This window comes from Melanerpes formicivorus, unplaced genomic scaffold (genome assembly GCF_026170545.1).
Source record: "Melanerpes formicivorus ecotype bairdi unplaced genomic scaffold, bMelFor1.0.p_v2 SCAF_31, whole genome shotgun sequence".
NCBI classification, from domain to species: domain Eukaryota; kingdom Metazoa; phylum Chordata; class Aves; order Piciformes; family Picidae; genus Melanerpes; species Melanerpes formicivorus.
This window is the reverse complement of record NW_027142383.1, coordinates 3,948,517-3,967,572: the sequence shown is the minus strand read 5'-3', so window position 1 is coordinate 3,967,572 and position 19,056 is coordinate 3,948,517.

The following is a 19,056-nucleotide window of genomic DNA, read 5'->3' as shown; positions in this document are numbered from 1 at the left end:
GGAGAAGGCTCTGCAGATCTCCCCTGCTGAGGGAAGGTGTCGTAGAGTTGGAAGGGTAAGGCCAAGAAGCCTCCTCCCTCCCCCCTGTAAAGTAAAGGGAAAGAAAATTGAAGGGAAAGGGAAAAAAAACTCACAGCTGAATTAGCAAAGCAATGGGTGCTGTATATTTACAAAGCAATGTAGGATATGCAGGGGAATATATACAAATTTACAATATATACAAAGATATACAACAGACTAGCACAGAAATGAGAGTTCCCCCCTCTGCTGAGGGGGTTCCCCACCTCCGCTCCCCCCTCTCTCCCCCTTTCCCCAGAAGCGGGTTAGAAAGAGAGAGAAAGAGAAAAAAAGTTGGAAGCAGTTATGTGTTAATTGGAAAGCAGTTAATACAGGCCTTGCAGTTTTATCAATTTTCAAGGTCGAGCCTTGGCCGAAAGCCCAGAAACAGCTGCTGCCCAGAGGAGGAGCGGAAGGAAGACTGAACTGAACTGAAAGGTGCTGGAATGCCCAGGATACCCTCCTGCACTCCCAGTTCAGAAGGTGCTTCCTCCCAATCTACCAATGAAATTAGTTTAGATCCTTCTTTTCGTTTACCAACTTCCATCCACCATATTCCCTTTCTTAAGGGGACAGTCTCAAACGGTCACAGAAGGGTCCCTGGAAACACAGAGGGATGGATACAGGTGCCTTCCAGGGTTGGCAAGAGAAATCCACCCCGGACATTTCCTCCTCCTCCGCTGCCCTTGCATAATAAGTATGAGGCCCTGCCGGCTGAGAGCAGTAAGGATGAGAGGGCTGAGGCTGAGGAGCAGCCATCCAGAGGGGAGCCTAAGCCCAAGCGGTCCCCACCAGCTATAATGACCAGCTCCACAAAGAAAAGGAGAAGGGTTATAGTTGTTGGGGACTCTCTCCTGGGGGGTACTGAGGGACCCATATGTCATCCCGACCCAGCCCACAGGGAGGTCTGCTCCCTACCTGGGGCATGGGTAAGGGACATTGCAAGGAGACTCCCTAAATTAATCCAGCCCACTGACTATTACCCTCTGCTGGTAATACAGGCTGGGAGTGATGAGACTGACAAGAAGAGCACCAGGGCGATTAAGAAGGAGTTCAGGGCCCTTGGACAATTGATTGACGGGGCAGGAGCTCAAGTGGTGTTCTGCTCAGTTCCCTCAGTGGCAGGGGTGTACACTGAGAGGAATGGGAGAACCCATACCATAAACAATTGGCTCAGGGGATGGTGCCAGCAGAGGAACTTTGGTTTCTTCGATCGTGGGACAACTTTTACTGCACCCGACCTGCTGGGTCCTGATGGGGTGCATTTATCTAGAAGGGGTAAGAGAGTCCAAGGACTAGAGTGGGCAGGGCTCATTAGGAGGACTTTAAACTAGGTCTGAATGGGGTGGGTGAGGATATCAGTTCCTCTGCAGAGGAAAGAGTAGGGCACAAATTAGGGTCAATTGAGAAGTCGGGAGCCCAGCTGCAGTGCATGTACACCAATGCACGCAGCATGGGTAATTGTCGAGGGTTGAAGGAAAAGGCCGGGCCTTCTTCCCCCCCCGTAAAGTGAAGGGAAGAAAATTGAAAGGAAAAAAAAACCACACAGCCGGATTAGCAAAGGAGTGTGTGCTGTATATTTACAAAGCAGTTTAGGGAACACAGGGAAATATATACAGAATTTACAGTATTTAAAATATCTACAGAAATATACAACAAAGTAACACAGGAACGAAATTCCCCCCCCCTTCTGGAGGAGGGTTCCCCACCCCTTTTCCCCAGAAAGGGTTAGAAAGAGAGAGGAAAAAGGAGCAGTTAATTGGAAAGCAGTTAGTACAGGCCTTGCAGTTTATCAGTTTCAAGGTCAGTCTGGCCAAAAGCCCAGAAAGCTGCAAGCTGCCGCAAGGAAGAAAAAGAAGTGCCGGACTGCCCAGGAGTCTCTGCTGTATTCCCAGTTCAAAGGTGCCTTCTACCAATCTACCAATGAAATTAGTTTAGATCTGTCTTTCGTTTATAAACATTCAGCCACAATGTCCCCTTTCTTAAAGGGACAGCCTCAAACGGTCACAGTAATAAGCAAGAGGAGGTGGAGGTCCTGATCCATCAGGGCGACTATGATTTAGTCACCATCTCAGAAACTTGGTGGGACAACACACACAATTGGAGTGCTACACTGGGGGGCTACAGGCTCTTTATGAGAGACAGGCGAGGGAGAAGAGGAGGAGGGGTGGCTCTGTATATTAGTGAGTCACTTTCTGCCACAGAACTTGAGGTGGAAGATGAGGAAATTGAGAGCCTGTGGGTTAAAATCAGAGGGCAGCCTAACAAATCTGACATCCTGCTTGGAATCTGTTACAGACCACACAACCAGGATGAGGAGGCAGATGAATTGTTCTACAAACAACTGGAGGCTGTCTCAAGATCATCAGATCTTGTCCTTGTGGGTGACTTGAGCCTGCCAGATATCTGCTGGGAACTTAATTCATCAGAGAGGAGGCAGTCCACAAGATTCCTGGAGTGCATGGAGGACAGCTTCCTGACGCAGCTGTTAAGTGTGCCTACCAGGGGACAGGCTCTGCTTGACCTGCTGTTCTCCAAAAGGGAAGGGCTGGTGGGAGACGTGATCGTGGGAGGCTGCCTAGGGTGCAGTGACCACGAGATAGTGAAGTTTTCAATATGCAGGGAGATAGGGAGGAGCACCAACAGAACCTTCACCTTGGACTTCCGGAGGGCGAACTTCAGCCTGTTTAAGAAACTTATTTGTAAAGTTCCCTGGGTACCAGTCCTCATGAACCAAGGGGTCCAGGATGGTTGGATCTACTTCAAACAGGAGCTCTTGAAGGCACAGGAACTGGCAGTTCCTACGTGCTGAAAGATGAGCCGGCAGGGAAGGCGACCGGCCTGGATGAGCAAGCAGCTCCTGGAGGATTTAAGGGGAAAAAAGAGGCTGTATCACCTTTGGAAGGAGGGGAAGGCTTCTTGAAGTATGTTCAAGGAAGTTGTTAGATTATGTAGGAATAAAATTAGGGAGGCAAAGGCCCAGCTGGAACTGCAGCTGGCCACCTCAGTCAAAGACAATAAAAAACATTTTAACATATATATTAACACTAAATAGAAGGGCAAGAAGAACCTCCACTCCTTATTGGACCTGGAGGAGAACACGATGCCTGAAGACGAGGAAAAGGCTGAGGTCCTGAACACCTTCTTTGCCTCAATTTTTAACAGCAAGGCAGGAGTTCAGGACGAGTGGCCTCCTGAGCTGGGCGATGGGGTCGGGGAGCAGTGTAGTGCCCCGGTAATCCATGAGGAATTAGTTCGGGACCTGCTGAGCCACTTGGACACTCACAAGTCCATGGGACCGGATGGGATCCACCCTAGGGTGCTGAGAGAGCTGGCAGATGAGCTGGCCAAGCTACTCTCCATCATTTTCCTCCAGTTCTGGCTCACCGGTGAGGTCCCAGGTGACTGGAAACTGGCCAATGTGGTCCCCATCCAGAAGAAAGGTCGGTGTGGTGAAGGCACATTATGCCCCGATACTGAATCTTGTCTCAGCATGTGGGCAAGTTCCCTCTCCCTCCAGGAGGGAGACAAAAGCCAAGGCATTAGCCAGGCTTGCACGCACCCAGCGCATGCAGTGCTCGTGCTGACACCAAGTATGGGCATAATTCTAGCTTCACGCTTTCTATAGGCTGAAGCCAGTTGTTTGTGAGAGTGCCCATTGGTCAAGCCCATCCTCGAGGAATCTATAAGTATCACCCCAGTTGGTAAACAAGTTGCCCCCTCATTCACTTTGTCTCTGTGCTTGCTCGAGAGAGTAACTCTCGAGCTGCAGCCTTTGCCATTGAGCTTATTGTTATTAGCCTCTGTTATACAGTCACGCATACTGGAAGCGTCTGCATAGTGAAGAAGCCCAGAGGGAGGACCTTCGCTGAGCCTGAGGAATCCAGCGTCGCTACAGCCAGTCGTACCAACCGGGAGAGTCCACTGTGCCACCGGAGGACTGGACCAACCCCCGAGGGTAAGATCTGCCCAGTTGCCGGGGAGAAGGGACTTGATCGATACCGAGTCCATGTATGCCTAGCCCTCCGTAGCGGGAGAGGAGCCGCCACGTGTGCCGCTCTGAGCCCTGTGAACCTCAGGGAAGACTAAAGAAAGCATTGTTCGTGCCTATACTGCACCGAACCCGGGACTACTCCGAGAGTCCTGCTGCTCCTTTAAGCTCAGTAGACAAGAATCCGCCGCCTAACGCAGCCACATTCTCTCCCTGAGGCTGTTTGCATCAGCCCTGAGAACCGCCGTGGCTGGGCCGACCACTGTAGCTTTGCCTGCTGCCGCGTTGTCTGAGCCCACCTACCGGCCACTGTAGTCCCGCCCTGCAGTGTGTGCCGACTTTGAGGACCGATCCCACGGGCCGACCCCGACCAGGGCCGATCCCTGTTGTCTGAAGGGAATCGAATATCTTCCACGTGCTTTCCATCCACTAGCACTCAGTTCAAAGTATCCGCGTCTAGCAGAGTAAGCGCTGATGCATAGAAAGATTGTAATTTTGCTGTGTATAGCCAGAAGCTGCCCGCGTCCCGCTGAGTCTCCATCTAGTGGCCAAACGTCAGAACTGCACCCTTCATTATATAAATATAGAGATAGTCTGTAACTAGTTCAAATAAGTTATAATCATAACACTAAGCCACTTGTGGAATCTATTTCACGAAGGTGCACTAGAACATGTATATAAGTTGGTAATTCATTGGTTATTAATAGTTTGATAATTAATAAAAATAATATCTTCATAATTCATATTTGATATTCATAAATGTAATAACCTCTTCACCACAGTCAGATGGAGGAACCTGGAAACTACAGGCCAGTCATCCTGACCTCAGCGCCAGGGAAAGTGATGGAGCAGATTATCCTGGCGGCAATAACTGCGCACCTGAAGGATGGCCAAGGGCTCAGGTCCAGCCAACATGGATTTAGGAAGGGCAGGTCCTGCCTCTCCAACCTGATCTCTTTCTATGATCAGGTGGCCTGTCTGGTGGGCATAAGGAGGCCTGTGGATGTGGTCTATCTGTACTTCAGCAAGGCCTTTGACACCGTCCCCCACAGCAAACTGCTGGCTAAGCTGTCAGCTCAAGGCTTGGACCAGAACACTCTGTGCTGGGTTAGGAATTGGCTGGAGGGCCAAGCCCAGAGAGTGGTGGTGAATAGTGCCACATCCAGCTGGCGGCCAGTCACCAGTGGCATACCCCAGGGATCAGTGCTGGGCCCCATCCTCTTTAACATCTTCATTGATGATCTGGATGAGGGGGTTGAGTCAGTCATCAGCAAGTTTACAGATGACGCCAAGTTAGGAGCAGATGTTAGTCAGTTAGAGGGTAGAAGGGCTCTGCAGAGGGACCTCGACTGACAGATGGGCAGAGTCCAATGGAATGGCATTCAACAAGTCCAAGTGCCGAGTGCTGCACTTTGGCTACGGCAATCCCATGCAGAGCTATAGGCTGGGGTCGGAGTGGCTGGAGAGCTCCCAAACAGAGAGGGACCTGGGGGTACTGATTGACAGCCACCTGAATATGAGCCAGCAGTGTGCCCAGGTGGCCAAGAAGGCCAATGGCATCCTGGCCTGCATTAGGAATAGAGTGGCCAGCAGGAGCAGGGAGGTCATTGTGCCCCTGTACTCTGCTTTGGTTAGGCCGCACCTTGAGTACTGTGTCCAGTTCTGGGCCCCTCAGTTTAAGAAGGACATCGAGACACTTGAACGTGTCCAGAGAAGGGGAACAAGGCTGGTGAGAGGCCTTGAACACAAGCCCTATGAGGAGAGGCTGAGGGAGCTGGGATTGTTTTGCCTGGAGAAGAGGAGGCTCAGGGGTGACCTCATTGCCCTCTACAACTACTTGAAAGGCGGTTGTAGCCTTGAAGGGGTTGGTCTCTTCTCCCAGGCAACCGGCACCAGAACAAGGGGACTGTCGTAGGGTTGGAAGGGTAAGGCCAAAAAGCCTCCTCCCTCCCCCCTGTAAAGTAAAGGGAAAAAAAATTGAAGGGAAAGGGAAAAAAAACCTCACAGCTGAATTAGCAAAGCAATAGGTTCTGTATATTTACAAAAAGCAATACAGAATATGCAGGGGAATATACAAATTTACAATATTTACAAAGATATACAATAAAGTAGCACAGAAATGAGAGTTCCCCCCTCTGCTGAGGAGGGTTCCCCACCTCCACTTCCCCCCTTTCTCCCCCTTTCCCCAGAGCGGGTGAGAAAGAGAGAGTAAGAGAAAAAAGTTAGGAGTAGTTATGTGTTAATTGGAAAACAGTTAACACAGGCCTTGCAGTTTATCAGTGTGGTGGGTTTGGAAGATAAGGCCGAGAAGCCTCCTCCCTTCCCCCTTGTAAAGTAAAAGGAAAAAAAATTGAAGGGAAAGGAAAAAAAAACTCGCAAGCTGAATTAGGAAAGCAGTGGAGCTATATTTACAAAGCAATGTAGGGTTTGCAGGGGGATATTTACAAATTTACAATATCTACAATATATACAAAGATATACAACAGAGTAACACAGAAATGAGAGTAACCCCCTCGGCAGAGAGGGGGTTCCCCACCTCCTCTTTCCCCTCTTTCCCCCCTGCTGCACTCATAGGTGGTGTCACTTCGTTTAGGGCTCGGTAGTCTACCGTCAGACGCCAATCTCCATTCTGCTTCCGCACAGGCCACACTGGACTGTTGAAAGGTGAATGAGTTTTGCTGACGACTTTCCGACTTTCCAACTGACGAATCAGATTTTGAATGGGCAACAAAGAGTCACGGTTGGTTCTGTATTGTCTGTGATGCACAGTCTGAGAAGCAACCGGCAATTTAATGTCCTGTATCTTATGTTGTCCCACAACTGCAGATTCATCAGAAAGTTCAGGTCTGGCAGACAGCTTCAATTTTTGTCCATCAATTTCTATAGAAGCTACTCCAAAAGCCCATTTGTAACCTCTAGGGTCTTTGAAACGCCCTTCTCTCAGAAAATCAATTCCCAAAATACAAGGTGCGTCAGGTCCGGTCACAACTGTATGCTTCCTCCATTGTTTACCAGTTAGACTTATATTAACCTCGACCTTACTTAACTCTTGAGATCCACCAGTGACTCCCAGAATAGTTATAGACTCTGATCCCTGATAATTTGATGGTATTATGGTGCACTGAGCTCCTGTGTCAACCAAGGCCCTGTACTTCCGAAATTGTGAAGTGCCAGGCCACTGGATGTACACATCCCAATAGATTCTGTTATCTCTGTTATCCCTCTCCTCCCCCTGGCGGGAGGCAGGGCACCCCTAGTTATGGGGAACATGCGCACATGTGCATTGCACATATTGTGCAGGGTTATAACTTTGCATGTTATAACTGGAGCCACTGTTGGAGCCATAAGAGTCGTTCTGGGGAACTGTGGAAGTAACAGCTACCCTTCTGGTATTGCTACCTCGGGTTCTGCCACTTTGCAATTCCCTCAGTCTCCTGAAAAGATTAGAAGTTGGTTGGCCATACCAGCGGTTCATGTTCTCACCAAACTGATCACGCAGAGTTATCCAAATAGTTCTACGTGATTGCCTTGGTGGTCTGTTTTGGAATGACCTGTTTTGGAAAGTCCTGTTTTGGAATGACCTCCTTGGAGGACGTGTATTCCTCACAGATGAGACTTGTACCCACCTGGAGGAAGAATTGAAATTATCCCTTTGTGCCAATTGGTATATGGAATCTTTTAACTCTCTTATGCAATTCTGAATATCACCAGACATCGTTTTAATGGCCGAAACCAAAGAACCACGTGTCATGCTATCCTCCAATTGTCTCATTTGATCACTGAATTGGCCAACCGTGGGAGAAGCTCCACCATAACTTCTTGACACAATTCTGCTTGCCAGAATGTTTGCATAATTGGAAGGAGCAAGTTTGATGATCTTTTTAGCAAGACCAATACCCACAGGAACGTCATCAGGATTCAGAGTTTCATGTTCACCATAGAGTACCTCTCTAACAGCAAATTCTCTCAAGCGCTTAATTCCCTCATCTATGGTAGTCCAGGGTTTAGGATTCCAGGGAAGATCATCTCGGGAAGGGTATCTCAGGGCAACCGCTATTAAAAGGCGTATCCACAGATTAACCTTACCGAGAGCTTCGCCTAGATGCCTATCTATTCCATTATCCCTTGAGAGAGTTCCTAACTGAGCTGCTGACTTGTCTCCAACTGTTAGAGCTGAAGCACCTGTATCATAACACCTACTAAGCCAAGCTAGAACTGGCTCCTTATCTGCCCTGGTGAAATCTTTACGGACAATTCGCAATTCCTCGCGGGGCGAAGAACAGTCCGTAATATCATCTTCATCTTCATCTCCCTGAATTCTTTGCCCATAAAATCCTGCTGTCATTCTCCTAAGGATCTCTTTAAGCTGAGAACCACCTTTGCCAGCTGCCTTCCTAACTTCATCTCTATCCTGCTTTGATCTCACTAGGTTAGCTAGATCTTTAAAACAAACCTTCTCTTCCTCCTGAGCAGGATCTTTTAGAGTAGAGGGCCCCTCACCAGGATCAGTCTCCTCCTCTTCTTCTCCATCTTTGCCCTTTCCAGCTCTAGTCTTTAAAGGAGCCACCTTAACTGGAGCTGTGTTTGAATTTACAGCCACCTTAATGGAAGCTGACAGGTCCTGAGATAAATCAGCTGCTGGGGCAGTGACTTCCGGTCCCACCGAGGGAGTGGGTGGAAGTGACGTTGCTCCATTAATGGCCGACGGAGAAGAAGAAGAAGGAGAAGGAGTGGGAGAAGGAGTAGGTGCCATGTTGATACCAGCCGATGCCCTTGGCTGCTTGTTCCCCACCTCCTCTTTCCCCTCTTTCCCCCCTTTCCCCAGATTAGGTTAGAAGAGAGAGAGAGCGAAAGAAAGAAGTTAAAAGCAATTTTGTGTTAATTGGAAAAGAGTTAATATACAGGCCTGGTATCTTGTTTTCAAGGCCGAGGCCTTGGCAGAAAGCCCAGCACAGAGTTAGCTGCAGAGCTGCTGCACCATGGAAAGGCGGAAGCAAGACTGATAGAAAAGTCGTGCAAATGTCCACTTCACTCCTAGTTCAGAAGGTGCTTCCTCCCACTTTACCAATGAAATAGTTTAGACTATTCCTTCCGTTTACCAACTTCCGTCCACCATATTCCCTTTCTTAAGGGGGCAACGTCAACCGGCCACAATCAGTTTTTCAAGGTCGAGCCTTGGCTGAAAGCCTAGAACAGAAAGCTGCTGCCCTAAGGATGAGCGGAAGGAAGACTAACTGAACTGAACTGAAAAGTGCAGGAAAACCCAAGATACCCTGCTGCACTCCCAGTTCAGAAGGTGCTTCCTCCCAATCTACCAATGAAATTAGTTTAGATCCATCTTTCGTTTACCAACTTCTGGCCACCATATTCCCTTTCTTGAGGGGACAGCCTCAACCGGTCACAGGGACACAGTCTCAAGCTGCACCAGGGGAGGTTTAGGCTCTAGGTGAGGAGAAAGTTCTTCACCGAGCGAGTAATTCGTCATTGGAATGGGCTGCCCAGGGAGGTGATGGAGTCACCGTCCCTGGAGGCGTTCAAGAGGAGATTGGACGTGGCACTTGGTGCCATGGTCTAGTCATGAGGTCTGTGTTGATAGGTTGGACTCGATGATCCTCGAGGTCTCTTCCAACCTTAGTTATACTGTGATACTGTGAGTTGAACATGAGCACCTGCCAGCATAGACAGAGAACAGCTGTTGCTCAGAGAGATTGAAACAGACTGAACTGACTGAGATTCAACCTGAACTACAGCTAAAAATTTAAAGTTGCATTCTACCTATCTACCAATGAAATTTGTTTAGAATATCTTGTTTTTGTTATAATACCAAAACATTCAGCCAGAGTGTTCCAGTAATGGTCCCTTTCTTAAAGGCACAGCCTAAAACAGTCACAATCCACTCCTTCTAAACAATTTCATTGGCTGTTCATACTGTCCATCCAATCTAAAACAATGTCTACAATTTGTAAGTAAAGTTCATAGTCCATTCTGGCTATCCTCAGATGTAGATGATTCAGAAGTCCAAGAAAATCAGGAAACAAGAAAATGGAAAACAGTTTGTCTTCTTGCAGATTGTAATAGATGACTCCAGGTAAAAGTTTTTGGTAACAGATCTATTGGCACTAAAAGATCGTAAAAAGGCACTAAAAGATCGTAAAAAGGCAATAAAAGCAATAAAAGCAAGCAAAGCAGCGCACTGGGCTTGGGAGGGGACAAAACTCCACCTCTACAGCAGCCTTACAATGCTCAAAATAGACTGCATCTCTTTCCAAGTATATGCATTGGGACCCAAAAATTGGTCCAGTCTCTCAGCTACACCTAAGGGATCATCCAGCAAGGTACCCATCTCTTTCCTAAAACTGAGGACATCTGATGTACTGAGAGGTACATTCACAAACCCTATTCCTCCTTGCTGCCCCCCCATAGGCACTTCCCTGTCTCCCTCTTGTTCATTCCTGTCATTCCTCACTCTGCTTCTGGTTTGGGTGGGTGAAGGAGAAGTTGGTTGCAGGGCTATTTGATTTAGGGGACCTTGACCCCTGTTCTGGTGAAAAGGTGGTGGTAGGTTATCCAGGGGTTCCCATTTCTCCTTCTCCTTGTCTTTGTCCTTATCCTCAGTTCTTAATATTGGAACGAACAGGAGAGGGATGTGAGACCCTAATCCAAATAGCAACATATTCAGCTTCTTCCTTACTAAAACACTTTTTAGAATTCACATGATGGTTCAAAGCTTGGCAAATCCAATCCTCAAAAGATCCAAAAATAGGCCAAAACACATGTGGTCTTAATGGTTCTTTTGGCCATATCTCCATACAGTAGTGAATCATTCTTTCTTTTGATTCCCCTTTTCTCTGTCCATCATCCTCCCAATATTGAATGAGCATTCCTAATGGACTCTCTGGAGGAATAGAAGGTAAAGCCTTCTTTCCATCCTGCTTTGATGACTTACTCTTCTTTTGTCCCATTTTCTCCTGACTACCACAAATATTACAAATAATAAATAAATAAAATTAAAATTAAAAAAAAAAAAAAATCCAAACAATTCCTACTCACGAATACCATTCCTGGCTACCACAAATACTTATGCAAGTGGAACAATACCACAAATAATCATGCAAGCAGAATAATCAAAATAATTCCTACTCACGAATACCCCTCTTCTTCACCAGCCAGAGCCACCGCGCCAGATCCACCGTACCTCCCCTGTTACAGTTTGAGCTGGGTGCCCCCCTGCAGTGTTTACTTCCTGTGTCCAGAAATCCAGCCCAGGGGTGGACACAGGAAATTATGTAGTATTTCATACCACAATCCTTTGCACCACTATAAGATCCAGTGCGGAGTCTAGCACTGTCTCTTTTCTTCCTCCTCCGTCAGCCGGTAACTGGGGAGATGTCTCCGGGCTTTGGGCCTGGCTAGGCCCAAGGCCACGGGGGGGATGGGCAGTCTCAGATCTGGCCAGCTGAGACTAGCCTAGCAATGGGACGGGGAAGAAGGAGCCCTGGGGGTCTCGGGTGTACCCTCAGGTGGGGATGGGATCTCTCTGGGTCTGCTTTGGAATTTTTCTTTATCACTGTGCTTTTGCTTGCATCTAAGTGGATGGCTCTGATAACACAGAGAGCTCGAATGGGAAATCTTGAAAGACCTGGTCTAGTGGAGGTGATCTCAAGTTGGCCTGAAGGCATCAACTGTGCTAAACCTCCAGAGGAGAAAGTAACTCGTGCTGAGGAAGCTCCTCCTTACAATGACCTTTCTGATGATGAAAAGAAATATGCTTTGTTCACAGACGGTTCCTGTCGTCTTGTTGGAAACAAGCGAAGGTGGAAGTCTGCAGTGTGGAGTCCAACACACCGAGTTGCAGAGGCGAAAGATGGAGAAGGAGAATCCAGTCAGTTCGCAGAGGTAAAAGCTGTCCAGCTAGCTCTTGACGTAGCTGAACGTGAGAGATGGCCAAAGCTTTATCTCTACACCGACTCGTGGATGGTAGCCAATGCTCTATGGGGTTGGCTAAAGAACTGGAAGAAGAGTGGTTGGCAGAGAAAAGGAAAATTCATTTGGGCAGCCAACCTATGGCAGGACATTGCTGAACGAATCGAGAGAATTCCAGTGAAAGTGAGACACATCGATGCTCACATACCTAAGAGCAAAGCTACTGAGGAACAGCAACACAACCATCAGGCCGATCTGGCTGCAAGAGTTTCTCAAGTAGACATGGACTCTAATCTTGATCTCGACTGGAAACACCGAGGTGAGATATTCTTAGATCGGTGGGCTCACGATTCATCAGGACATTAAGGCAGAGATGCAACATACCAATGGGCTCGTGACAGATCCATAGACATTTCCATGGATGCCATCACACAAGTCATCCATGACTGTGACATTTGTGCTGCTATTAAGCAGGCAAAACGACTTAAGCCCTTGTGATATGGTGACAGATGGTCCAAGTACAAGTATGGTGAAGCTTGGCAGACTGACTACATCACTCTACCACGTTCTCGTTCTGGTAAGCAATACGTGCTTACTATGGTAGAGGCAAACACTGGATGGTTGGAAACTTATCCAGTTCCACATGCAACTGCACGCAACACCATTCTCGGTCTGGAGAGACAAGTCCTGTGGAGACACGGAACTCCAGAGAGGATTGAGTCAGACAACGGAACTCATTTCAAGAACAACCTTGTAAAGAACTGGGCAAAAGAGCACGGTATTGAGTGGATATTCCACATTCCCTACTATGCACCAGCTTCAGGGAAGATTGAACGCTACAACGGTTTGTTGAAGACCACTCTCAAAGTCATGGGAGGTGGATCTTTGAAAAACTGGGCAAAACATTTAGCACAAGCAACCTGGCTGGTAAATAGTAGAGGTTCAGTGAACCGAGCTGGACCTGCACATTCAGATCTGCTACGGAAAGTAGAAGGTGATAGGGTTCCTGTTGTTAGAGAAAAGAATCTGTTAGGTAAAACTGTTTGGGTATTTTCACCCTCAGGAGAGGCTAAACCTGTCCGAGGGGTGGTTTCAGCTGAAGGTCCTGGTCACACTTATTGGGTAATGCAAGAGAATGGTGAAATTCAGTGTATTCCACAAAGAAATTTAACTTTAGCTGAAAGAGGTTAATTTCAAACTGCTGTACAGCTACATCGCGTCCAGAGGAAGAATCAACGAGGAATCTATGGTGCACGAACCCTGAGATCCCTGAGAGCCCTGAGTCAACTAAGAGACCCTGAGAATCCCTGTTTCCCTTTTCTTCGCTTCATCAGTGAAGAAATGAGCTGGTTCCCATTTTTCTCATTTTCTGATTTTCTTGGACTTTTGAATCATCTACATCTGAGCATAGCCGGAATGGACTATGAACTTTGCTCACGAACTGTAAATATCGTTTTGGATTGGATGGACAGTATGAACAGCCAATGAAATTGTTTAGAAGGGGTGGACTGTGACCGTTTGAGGCTGTGCCCTTAAGAAAGGGAATATGGTGGACGGAAGTTGGTAAACGGAAGGAATAATCTAAACTATTTCATTGGTGAAGTGGGAGGAAGCACCTTCGGAACTGGGAGTGAACTGGACATTTCCACGACTTTTCTGTCAGTCTTGCTTCCGCCTTTCCACGGTGCAGCAGCTCTGCAGCTATCTCTGTGCTGGGCTTTCTGCCAAGGCCTCGGCCTTGAAGACAGATAAAGGCCGGTATATTAACTCCTTTCCAATTAACACAAACTGCTTCTAACTTTTTATTTCCTCTCTTTTCTTTCTCTTTCTATCCCATTCTGAGGAAAGGGGGGGAGAGAGGGGAGAGCGGAGGTGGGGGACCCCTCTGCCGAGGGGGGGTCACTCTCATTTCTGTGTTACTCTGTTGTATATCTTTGTATATATTGTAGATATTGTAAATTTGTAAATATCCCCCTGCAAATCCTACACTGCTTTGTAAATATAGCTCCACTGCTTTGCTAATTCAGCTTGTGAGTTTTTTTTTCCTTTCCCTTCAAGTTTATTTCCCTTTACTTTACAAGGGGGAAGGGAGGAGGCTTCTTGGCCTTACCCCTTCCAAACCCAGCACACCCATAAATAATGGGCAGAGGCCACTGCTATCGATACTCTCTGGAGTATACATATCTAAAAAACTGTATAAGAGATCTGAGCAACTACTGGCTTGGTAGAAGGAAATCACAGGGAAGGAAAAGACCTGGACTATGCCGCTTAGAAGGAAAACAGGAGAGAAGGAAAAGACCATGGCAATGCTGCTCTGAAGAAAAATGGAGAGAATACCAGGAGAGAAAAAATGACAGAGACATGACCATGGAGCCTGAAAGAAGCAGACCAAGAGGAACCCTCTCTCCATGTCCTATGTTATACCTTCTGCAACTCATGGAGCTGAAGAGGCTGCTCAGAGGAGACCACAGCCAACAAGGCTGACCTCTCCCCCACGCTAAAGCTGCAGCACCCTTCCAAAGCTGCAGCAGCCTTCCTCCACAGACCCAAAATGTCTTGGGGGGAGAGGGGTGTGGTAATATAATTCCTTTCCTCTTCTCTCTGTCCCTCTCTATTCACTCTCTCTCCCCTTCTGATCATAGTTTCATAGTTTCATAGTTTCATAGTTTCATTCAGGGTTGGAAGGGACCACAAGGATCATCTAGTTCCAACCCCCCTGCCATGGGCAGGGACACCCCACACTAGATCAGGCTGCCCAGAGCCTCATCCAGCCTGGTGTTAAACACCCCCAGGGACGGGGCCTCGACTACCTCCCTGGACAACACATTCCAGGGTTTCACCACTCTCATGGTGAAGAACCTCCTCCTCACATCTAGCCAGAATCTCCCCACCTCCAGCTTCATTCCATTCCACCTAGTCCTATCACTACCTGAGATCCTGAGAAGCCCTTCCCCAGCCTTCCTGTAGGCCCCCTTCAGATACTGGAAGGCCACAATTAGGTCACCTCGGAGCCTTCTCTTCTGCAGACTGAACAGCCCCAACTCCTTCAGTCTGTCCTCATAGGAGAGGTGCTCCAGCCCTCTGATCATCCTCGTGGCCCTTCTCTGGACATGTTCCAGCACCTCCACATCCCTCTTGTAATAGTGGCTCCAGAACTGGACACAGTACTCCAGGTGGGGTCTCACCAGGGCTGAGTAGAGGGGGAGGATCACCTCCTTTCACCTGCTGGCCACACTTCTCCTGATGCAGCCCAGGATCTGATTGGCTTTGCGGGCTGCAAGTGCACATTGAGAGCTCATGTTGAGTTTTTTGTCCACCAGCACCCCCAAGTCTCTCTCCTCAGGGCTACTTTCCAGCCAGTTACTGCCCAGCCTGTATTTGTGCCTGGGATTGCCTCGACCCAGATGCAGGACCCTGCACTTGCTCTTATTGAACTTCATGAGGTTGGCTTGTGCCCACCTCTCCAGCCTGTCAAGGTCCCTCTGGATGGCCTCCCTTCCCTCCAGCGTGTCTGCTGCACCACAAAGCTTGGTGTCATCAGCAAACTTGCTGAGGGTGCACTCAATGCCACTGTCCATGTCACCCACAAAGATGTTGAACAAGACAGGTCCCAGGACTGATCCCTGAGGGACTCCGCTTGTCACTGGCCTCCACTGGGACATGGACCCATTGACAGCCACTCTTTGGGTGCGGACATCAAGCCAGTTCCTTATCCATCTAGTGGTCCACCCATCAAACCCATGTGTCACCAGTTTGGAGACCAGGATGTGGTGCGGGACAGTGTCGAAGGCTTTGCTCAGGTCCAGGTAAATGACATCAGTTGCTCGCCCCTCATCTATTAATTTTGTCACCTGCTCATAGAAGGCCACCAGGAGGATCTGCTCCATGATCTTTCCAGGCACAGAGGTGAGACTGACTGGCCTGTAGTTCCCTGGTTCCTCCCTCTCACCGTTTTTGAAGATGGGGGCAATGTTTCCCCTTTTCCAGTCTGTGGGGACTTCACCAGATTGCCATGACTTTTGAAATATAATAGAGAGGGGTGTAGCAACCTCATCTGCCAGTTCTCTCAGTACCCGTGGGTGTATCCCATCGGGTCCCATGGACTTGAACACTTTCAGGTTCTTCAGGTGATCACGAACCTGATCTGCACTTACAATGGGCAGTTCTTCCTCCCCGTCCCTGGCATTGTCTTCCATAACATCAGGAGTGTGGCTAGAGGCCCTTGCAGTGAAGACTGAGGTAAAGAAGTTTTTAAGTACCTCAGCCTTTTCCTCATCACTTGTGACCATGTCACCATTTTCCTTTCTGAGGGGGCCCACACCTTCCCTAGCCGTCTTCTTCCCATTAATATACCTGTAGAAGTTCTTAGTGTTCCCTTTAATCTCCCTGGCTAGATTCAATTCAAACTCTGCTCTGGCTTTCCTAACCAGGACTCTTGCTGCTCGGGCAGCTTCCTTATATACCCCCTGTTCTAGCTGTCCTTCTCTCCACTTCCCATAGAGTTTCCTTTTAAGTAATAGTGTGTCCAGTAGCTCCTTGCCCATCCAGGCAGGCCTCCTAGCATTCTTACCTGCTTTTCTCTTTGTTGGTATACAGAGCTCCTGGACACAGAGGAGGTGGTCCTTGAATACTGACCAGCTGTCCTGGGTCCCTCTTCCCTCCAGGGCTTTGTCCCACGACACTTTGGCTAGCAGATCCCTGAAGCGATCAAAATCTGCACGCCTAAAGTCTAGGGTCGTAAGCTTGGAATACTTCCTCCTGATTGCCCTGAGGATATTAAATTCAACTGCTTCATGGTCACTGCAGCCAAGGCCGTCTCTGAGCCTCACATTGCTTACCAGCCCTTCCCTGTTGGTGAGATCCTAACCAGACCATTCCCGGCCAACGCACCATTTGTTATAGATGACTCCAGGTAAAGGTTTTTGGTAACTGATTTATTGGCACTAAAAGATCGTAAAAAGGCAATAAAAGCAAGCAAAGCAGTGCACTGGGCTTGGGAGGGGACAAAACTACACCTCCACAGCAGCCTTACAATACGTTTCTTCATCTTATATAGTTACGTCATCTACATAAGCAAACATATGCTAAATAGACGGCAGGCATATTATAATGAGTCTTAGAATAGGTGGTCAAATCCCTTCTCCCTACATTCAGTGTGGTAAGGGTCAAAGCATCCACTTTCATACATGCCCAATTGTACAGGCTTCTTATCTAAAGAAAAATTCCTAGTTCTTCTCCTCAGCCTTGGTGTCTCCAATTAGCCAAACACACTGTCTCTATTTAAGCCTGTAAAATATACAGCTCCCCTTTTGTCCTCGAAACAGGCTCCTGCAAGCTTCTGACCCTCAGTCCCAGTGCACTCTGAATTCTCTACATTTAACACAAACTAGAATCACCAGTATATTCATAACAAGATGAAGCGAAGAAAGGATTAGGGAAACCGGGACTCTCAGTTGACTCAGGGCTCTCAGGATTCTCAGGGTTCGTGCCCTTTAGATTCCTCATGGATTCTTCCTTTGGGTGTGATGTATCTGTGCAACAGTCTGAAATTAAACTCTTTCAGCTAAAGTTAAATTTCTTTGTGGAATACACTGAATTTCACCATTCTCTTGCATTACCCAATAAGTGTGACCAGGACCGTCAGCTGAAACCACCCCTCGGACAGGTTTAACCTCTCCTGAGGGAGAAAATACCCAAACAGTTTTACCTAGCAGATTCTTTAACAACAGGAACTCTATCACCTTCTACTTTCTGTAGCAGATCTGTGTGCCAGTCCAGCTTGATTCACTGAACCTCTACTATTTACCAGCCAGGTTGCTTGTGCTAAATGTTTTTCCCAGTTTTTCAAAGATCCACCCCCAATGGCTTTAAGAGTGGTCTTCGACAAACCGTTGTAGCGTTCGATCTTCCCTGCAGCTGGTGCATAGTAGGGGATGTGGAATATCCACTCAATGCCGTCCTCTTTGGCCCAGTTCTTTACAAGGTTGTTTTTTAAATGAGTTCCGTTGTCTGACTCAATCCTCTCTGGAGTTCCATGTCTCCACAGGATTTGTCTGTCCAGACCAAGAATGGTGTTGCGTGCCGTTGCATGTGGAACTGGATAAGTTGGACTCGATGATCCTCGAGGTCTCTTCCAACCTTAGTTATACTGTGATACTGTGACAAGGTTCCAACCATCCAGTGTTTGCCTCTACCATAGTAAGCACATATTGCTTTACTGTGGCAATGCCAGCGATGAGCAGTGTGAGCAATATGGCAGTGCAGGCCTAGAGCCTGACATGGTGGTAGGCCATGCTCAGCATAAGTGCAGAACCAGCTAGCAGTGTAGCAAACCCAGAGAGGTCTTAGTATGTCTAGACATGGTCCCCCTCTCCACACACCACCCCCCCCCCCCCCCCCAGGAGTCCAGGGAAATGCAGGAAAAGGGACAAAAGAACAGGCACCAGTATGTCTGGTAAACAGAGGGACATATTCTCCCTTTATGGTTACAGAGCATGTGCACTGGCCATGCTTCTCCTAGACTAGGCCTATGGTTCTGCCTTTTATGGTCACAGCCTGGCAAAATCACATTTCATTGGGTAACTGCTGGCTTCAGTTGCCCTATTGGCTCAAAATGTATCTCAGGCAAGTGATGAATACAGGCTGAATTGTATTCGCTTTGCCTTGCCTGGACTCACCTTGCTTTGTCCAAGATCTGTCTGAGAAGCCACGAGCCCTACTCACTGGAAGCCAAGAAGCCAAGCCTCGCTTGCCTCGCAACTGAAATTTGTGCCGTGACTCAGTTTACCCAGGAAGACGCAAGAGCCCTTTGCAGAAACGCATCGTAAAGACTGCCATCGTGCTGAAGTCAGACCAGCCATCGAGACAGCATGGCACCCCTGCCAGCAGTCTTTTGCTATGCCAGGCGCACAAGAGCGCCTCACAGCCTCAACGGCTAATATACAGCAGCAGCACCACCCCTACTTGGGTGGAACTCATCTGTGAGTAACTAGTTTATTGCCTCCTTTGTTTAACAGTTCATGGCGAGTCTCCCCCTGTGGTTGAGAACCACATTGCGCCGGGGATTCTCTTTCCCAGTTATTTGT